The following is an 8,045-nucleotide window of genomic DNA, read 5'->3' as shown; positions in this document are numbered from 1 at the left end:
CTTTTTTTTTTTTTTTTTTTTTGCCAATGAAGCAACCTCTCCCCAGCCCCGCCCCCGCCGGGGATCCAGCCAATGGGCTGCGCCGGCGCCCGCCTCTGCCGCAGGTAGCCCCCGGTGCTGATGTCATCCCTGGGAAGGCAGGAGCCAAGGTGAGTGGGGCCCTGAGCTCATCCCTGGGCCGGGGGATCCGCCCCTCCCGTCGGGGCGGGGGGGGGGGGGGGGGCCCTTTTCCCTTGGGGGGGGTTTCCCCCCGGGGGGGGCGGGGGGGGGGGGTTACCCCCCCCCCCCCCCCCCCCAGCCATGGCATCTCGCTTGGTGCCCCTGGACACTAGCACCCTTTGCATCCACAGGGCACTCCCCCCCCAGCCTCCTCTCCATAGCCCCTGCCCTCTGGGAGCTGGGCTGAGGCTAGCCAAACAGGATGGCACAGGCATGCAGGGAGAGGGGAGGATCACGAGGGGGGGAAGGGCCCCGTTTGCCCATCCTGCACCAACATGGCACAGGGGCTAGGGCACCGAGCACATGGCAACAAAAGCGGCGCCCGGCACATGGCAGCGACACACGTAAGGAGCCCTGCAAAAGCCCAGGCCCCTCTAGACCCAGTACCCAGACACCCTCCCTTTACCCCTCTCCCAGTGCCCACTTCACCCCATGCCCCATGTCCATGCCAATCCTTAGCTCATCAGAGCCCTCTTGAGCCAGAGGAGCAGGAGAACCAGCCAGCCATGAGTTTTGTGCGTATCTAGATTCACCCAGGGTCTCATGGTTACGTCTGCCGCCCACCTGGCTAGTGGCATTACAAGTCCCTCAGGCATAGAACAAAACTTGGCAACCAAGGCTGGAAGATCCGTGTCTCTAATAAAGAGATAATTATCCCAAGAAAGTGGAATGGACTGGGGGGGCCACCCCGAGGGAGTGGGTGTGGGGTGAGGGCTAACCCGAGGGACCTGCGGGGTAGTAGCCCATCTCTCTCTTATGATAGCCCACCTCTTTATGATCAGGGTGGCAGTGTTTTTCAGTGGTTAGAGCAGGGGACTGGGCAGCACGACTCCTGGGTTCTGTTAGCAGCTCTTCCAGGGGGTATAGTGCTTAGAGTAGGGCATTAGGACTCAGAATTCCAGTGCTCTGTTCCCGGCTGTAGATAGCTCAGTGGTTTGAGCATTGGCCTGCTAAACCCAGGGGTGTGAGTTCAATCCTTGAGGGGGTCATTTGGGGATTTCATTGTGGATTGGTCCTGCTTTGTGCAGGGGGTTGAACTAGATGACCTCCAGAGGTTCCTGATATTCTATGACTAACTTGCTGCATCTCCTTGGACAAGTCACATCCCCATCTTTACCTTGGTATAAATTATCGGCAGCTGAGATGGGGGCCCTGCTGTGCCAATCCTCAAAGGGTGGCAGGGAAAACAGAGGCCCAGGTCACCCAGAAGGCTAGTGACAGAGCGAGGAATAGAAGCTGGGTCTGCCTGAACCCCAGACTGCTGTCCTAACCACTAGGCCACATTATAACCCATCAGTACCTCTTCTGGGCTGTTTCTTCCTCTATTCCTTCTTATTCCACAAACAAAATCAGCCTGTAAAAGGGATGTCGGTTAGGTAAGCGCAACGTTCTCCCAGTCAAGCCCTAAACAGCAAGGGAATGCTAAGTTATGGGACATCTCTTAGCGGAGCCCAGACACGCTTGATGCGAGCGACAGAGCATGCATCATCACTAAGAACCTCCTTCTACCTCCAAGGTGAGAAACACATGCAGAATGCAATACCTTCATCACAAGTTCAGTGCTCTTGCTCTTGTGGCTGCATGCTGGACTGGGATGTAGGATACCTGGGTTCTATTCCTGGCTCTGCTGGGTGACCTTGAGCAAGTGCCCCCCCTGTGTGCCTCAGTTTCCCCTGCCACCCTTTGTCTCTTTTGATTGTCAGCTGTTTGGGGCAGAGACTTTCTCACCATGTGGATGTGCAGTCCCTAGCACAATATGGTTCTGATCTCCGTTGGGGCCTCAAGGTGCTACCGCTATTTATAATAAAAGCAACCTCAGCAAGCGTTCTGGATTGATGCATTGGCACAGCTTGATCTGCAGCCTGATATGGCCTTGTGGGGGAAGCTTGAGGTTGTCGTGATGGGTTTAACTCAAACTGATTTTGTTGAAAATCTTCCCCAAATTCAGCCGGCGCCCGCAGATGATGTGCTGTGAGACTGGGGAGGGGACACTGTGTGCTTGAGACAAAACCGTGGTGTTGGCTTTATTCCCAGCTCTGCCACTGACCTGCTGAGTGATGTTGGGGGAGTCACATCCCAGCTCGGTGCCTCAGTTTCCCCATCTGGAACATGGGGATAATCCTTATCTACATTACAGAGAGTTGTGAGGTTTAAACTACTTTATGGGAGGCAGCATAGCCCAGTGGCTAGGACACTGGACTAGGGTCTCAAGAGTCCTGGATTCTATGCCCACTTCACCACTCTGTGCCTCGGTTTCCCCTCTCGCTCTTTATACTGTGAGCTACATGGGGCAGGGGCTGCTCTTCCCTTGCTGTCTATGCAGCATCCAGCACAACGAGGCCTCGGTCTTGGTTACAGCCTTTTAGGAGCTACCATAATGTCAATAACTTGGGATGGTGAAAAAAGCCTAAGGAAATTAGGGGAAATTCAACAGGAGTTAGGTGCCTGACTCCCTTAGAAAATCCCATCCTGGATTCTTAGCAGCTCCGGCCTCATTCCATCCCATCCCACCCGCCTCCAGCCGTTTCCAATGCTAACTGGGGAGCCACTGTGTGGTGCCAACACCAATAGAAGCATAGGGGTGGAGGCGGCAGGGAAGCGTATCGTGGCACGGTGCCCACTTGGTGCATTTAGAGCATGCCAGCCTCCAGGGCTGGTAACAAGGTCACTGAAGAAAAACAAAAAGGAAGAAAGAAACGAATGTGTCAATTTCTTGCAAACATGCCCAGTGGGAAAGAATGAAGGATAGGGGGGTGCCCCTGGGAAAACACCTGCTCAAGGAGCAAAACAGGTGTCTGAAGGAAGGGTTCTAGCAGGGGCTGCTAGATTGTACTTTGAGATCTAGGAATGAAAAGTGAGGCGCTCTCTTTTTCTCATTCTCCATACAGATCTATCTGTCCCAATACAGAGCTATATCTAGCTATCCATCTCCACCCTGCTGCCTGAGATAAACTGGCCGCAAATGAACTTTAACCCTAGGGAAAGGGGTGGGGATGACAGCCCTGGAGATAGTCACCCTCTGTTTAACCCCATTGCTGGGGCAATCTTCACCCTGCTCCCTCCTGGCCTGGAAAACACACTCCCACTGTCCTATGGGCACATGGCACCCGTGCAAGCCCTGAGTGTCCGTAGCTTCTCCGACACACACACAGCTATCTACAGACGCTGGCAGATGGCGAGCGGAGACCTGGATTATGGAGCCCGCAAAAGGGGGAGGGCTGTGAAGGGATTTCAAGGCAGGAAGGTCAGAGTGAGACTGGCTCTGGCCTTTCCTCTAACACTGCCCCCCGAGATGGGGAGAAGGCCTCTCCTGATGAAACTGGAGGCTGAGCTCCTAGGAGGGAATGCTGCACTTTCTCACTGAGGGTGGTGAAATTCTTCCTGACGCAGAGGGCTGGCCCGGCGTTTAAGGGACTCAGGAGAGCTGGTGTCAATTCCCTGTTCTGCCACAGAATCCCAATGGGGGCAAGTCACTTAATCGTGCGGTGCCTCCGTTTCCCCACTTGTAAAAGGGGGATGATAATCCTTCCTTCGTCTGTTCTGCTTTATTTTGACTGTGAGTTCTTGGTGGCAGGAATTGCCCTGTACAGCACCCTGGCACAGCAGTGCCCGGATCTCATGTGAGGGCCCTACATGCTATTGTAATGCAAATGCAGCGTTGCCACCTCTTGTGGCTTGATTGCAAGTCGTGTGATACTTGTTTTTTTCTTTAAAGTCCCAGCTGCTGGAGTGATGTGATGACTGAAGATACACTTAACACTGCCTCAGCATTGGGGGATGGACTAGGTGACCTCTTGAGGTCCCTTCTAGCCCTATATTTCTATTAATCTATGGCAAGAGAGTCTCAGCTTTCATTTAAAAGAAAAAGTAAGTTTCTGGCCCTTGTGGAAGCTGGTAACTATGACCCCTAATGGCTCAAAGCCCAGAAGGCATAGAAGAAACACCTGAAATGTATCATTTTTTAAAATCTCATGATTTCCAGGGCCTGGCGTGGGATTTTTAAATGGGGTCGCCCATACAGAAATAAGGCAGTGTCAGAGGGATAACAAAGAGTGACCCATGGGGGCTGGGTTTATAAAGGGCTACATAATTTAATGACCAAAGATGATAGCTGAAGTTGTACAAACAAAGATGATGATGGTACAAGGGTTAGCAACCACCATTCTCCCGGGAACGAACTGATCACAGCAGGGGTTAGGAAGGAATCCAAAGGCCATATGTTGCCATATGAGAGACTAGGTTTATTTGGCTTAAGGAGAGTTTTCTTTTCCATCTTACTTTGCATCTTAAGTATCTAGCACTGGCCACTGTTGGAAGCCAGACAGTGGATTTGATAGACAAATGGTCTGATGGCAAATCTTCTGATCCGAAGCATTAATATTAAAGGGCACATGGTCATGATCTTATGCTTGGTCATCTTCCCTTTCTGTTTCTAGGTACATGCTCAGGCTCCTCATTTTGCAGGTCCTTGGTGCCGTGTGGGTTACACAAGCACATGTTGCATGTGGTTTCTACCAGGGTGCGTTGACACATGGGTCACCAGTGCAACAGGGGAGACAGTTTCAGTCTCCTTTTCTTCTCCCTCACCCGTTTTCTCTGAAAAGTAACAAATTACTGCGGCCGGATGATGCTCTTGTTTCATGAGGAACATAGGCACTGTCCAATCTGCCTAATCCAGTCTCTGGTCTTCTACAGTGAACAATACTAGATGTGTCACAGGATGAAAGAAACTCCATATGGCCAATAATGGAACGGCTTTCTTCCCAAGCCCTCTCAGAAGCTGGTTCATGCCCTGAAGAATGAGGATGCCCTTTCATACATATTTTGACCCCATCTAATGTAACTGTGTGGCTGAGATCAGATCTGGTGCCTCGGGTGTTTTTACCACCTAAATTCTGGGCCTAAGCTGGCTGTGGCCCTGTCATGCTTCCCAAGGAGTAGAAAGAGAGTCAATAACTGGGACCTCACACCTGAGGCAGGGTGCTGGGTCCAGTTCCTCACAATAAAGGGATCTCTGCAGAGCTCTGGGGCCATACCCTGCCCAGAGCCAGTGCTGGCAGGAAATTTTCCATCAAAACTGGTGGGGGGGTTTCGAGGGAAAATCAGGTTTTTGAGTAATCGCAGTTTTTCACAAAAAGCATTTTTCTTCCCTCTGAAAAATTCCATTTTTTAAAAAATGTAATACCTCACACTGGAAATATTCCCATTCTGCAATGCCACCGCAGTGCCTCATGGGAGTCATAGTGTGGGCGCTCCCATTCTCCTCCATGGGCCACATTCCCCAGCTGGGCTTCATCTCCCATGATGCACAACCTTCCCTCAGCAAGAGGGGAGACCATGGTGCATCATGGGAGATGTAGTCCAACCAGGAAAACTGGCATACAGAGGAGAATGGAGGCATGAAACATCCAAACTACAACATCCACGAGGCACTGCAGCCTTGCGTCTACCATAATACACAGCCTCCTCCCCTCTTGGTGAGTGAGCATGGTGCATCATTGGAGATGTAGTCCAAACAGGAAGTCTGGCCAATAGAGGAGAACGGGGGCATAAGGCACCTGGATTACAATTCCCATGAGGTCCTGTTGTGCCTTTCTGAATCAAAATATTTCCAATTTTGATTTTTTTGCCCAAATCTCAAAATTTTCCACAGCCATACTTGCTGTGTCTCCTTCCCTCGCCTCACCTGGTCTGACTCTAGGAGCTACGCAACATTCTGCTTGGTTACTGTTTGGCTGGGATACCCCCAGTGAAACCCCAGAGGGCTGTCGGCTGTGGTGAGAGTGATTCAGAAGAGGATGTGCTTCCTGTGTGGTGAGCGCTGCGCCTTGTGCGGTGCTTGGCTGCTGGAAGTGTCAAATTTTGGAAGAGGTCAAACCAAGATGGCCAACGCTCTGCGGTTATTAATGATCTCCTGGTGCATCTGCAACAGCTTCCACCATCCTGTGTCTATGCCCAGCACTCCCCTGCAGGGGGACCTGTGGCTCTTTGCTTCCTGTTCTCAGCACCCAAGGGTCTGGCTGTCGTTACAGACTCTCCTGACACCTGGTCCTTCTGCGGCAAGAGGGAGACCCTGGTGCACATCTGTATAGAGCGTGCCAGGCGGCAGCCCCTCTTCTGCCTCCTCCAGGACTTCCAACCGAGGTTCTGGCTGCACTTTCCCCCTCACTTGCATCTTCTCATACACCCTATCCATGGCCCCATGGAGCCGCAAGACCTGCTTGTCAGCCTCCTCCTGACACCGGCCAAGAAGGCCTCCACCAGACGAGGTGGAGCAAGCGCTACAGGAGGGCGTTCTTTGACTTCAGGGCCTATTTCCATTTCCTTGTTGCACCACATCTCTGGGCAGAGTTCCTCTGGGCCGCAACCACTGACTCCTTGAACTCCCTTAAGGTGCTGTCTGGGGTTCTCTGCTTGGCGTCCCCCTCTGGATTCCCTAGTTTTGGCCCCGCAGCGCTCACTCCCATCCCTGTTTTTCATTTCCTGTCCCACATGGTCATTTGCCTACAGGGCTCAGTGGCTCCTCCCCCTCAATAAGGAAGCCCACCCCAGAGCTGGCTGCATTTCGGCTGTGGGCGCAATGATTTTCAAGTGTTGCTAGGGTGTCCTCAACCATAGTGCCCAGCTGCCAATGTCATCACATGGTCAGCAAGGTAAAAAAACAACCACCAGGCGATTCGCACACAGGCACGCCAAGCGCTCTGCACCTCCCACCAGATATATGCTCGCCAACAGGCCTACGCCTCCCATCACACACACAGGACGTGACACCGACAACCCAAACCTAAACGCCCCTCCCTCCCCCCGCCCCCGTTCACAATAACTTGGATCCTGGGCCGAACTCCCGCTGCATTTCTCCAACTTGTATCATTACAGCGGGACTGTGGGTCTGAACCCCCCCAGAACGGGGGGCAAAGCTGGACCCAAGGATGCCTTGGCAATTCAGGCATCCCTCAGTGTGGGCTGAACCAGAACGTCACAGATGGATCCAGAACCTTTTTTTTTTGGCGGGGGGTGGGGTGCAGTTTGGATCCGACCTGTATCCAGACTTGCCAACGGGCTTCCATCGCTGAACCAGAACCGGAATCTGGTTCAGAGAGCGGGAGCCAGCTCCAGAATCCATCCCCTAGCTGAGGATGGGGCAAAATGGAGAGGAGGAGGAGGGGGAGGTTTGTTCCCTGGCAACCTGCCTCCCCAGGGGAGGGAGCGTCAGGAAACAGGATCCCCCCCCCCCCCGCCCAACTGGAGCCCCGAGTTCAAAGGGCATTTCCGAGAGCCCGCCTGGGAGATGACTTCATCCCTTAGTGAAGGGGCTTTATTTTCCCACTGGTGGGGTGGATCGGGGGGGAAGGAGCCGTGGGGGAGGGGACTGTTGGGGGGGGGTTGTCCCTTAAGCTACCGGATATGATTTTCTCATTCATACATTGAGGCCTGTGCACCCCCAGGACATAGAGTGTGGTGGGGGGGGGGAGGGTGGAATCTGGCTCTCAGCAGAGTCGCTCAGTGATGCAATCATCAGACTGTCGGTCTTTCCTGCCCAAACCGTTTCCTTAATGAGCCAATGTGGTCATTTCCCCTGTGCTGCCCTCCCCTCCCCCAGCATACACATACATCCCGGGATCGGTGACCTCAGTCGGCATCGAAGGACTTAGCATCAGAAGATGCTTGAAGCACAGTAATGCCAGCTTCTATTACAGCAGTGCCCTGCCACTGCCAGCTGGGACTCCAGAGCTGTGAGCTTCCAGCCAGCAGTGCCCCGCCGCAGTGCCCTGCCACTGCCAACTGGGACTCTGGAGCTGTGAGCTTCTGTTACAGCAGTGCCCTGC

This window comes from Terrapene carolina, unplaced genomic scaffold (assembly GCF_002925995.2).
Source record: "Terrapene carolina triunguis isolate 2854851 unplaced genomic scaffold, T_m_triunguis-2.0 Scaffold836, whole genome shotgun sequence".
In the NCBI taxonomy this organism is placed as follows: Eukaryota; Metazoa; Chordata; order Testudines; family Emydidae; genus Terrapene; species Terrapene triunguis.
The sequence above is the reverse complement of the archived record's forward strand: the minus strand, read 5'-3'. Positions refer to the sequence as shown.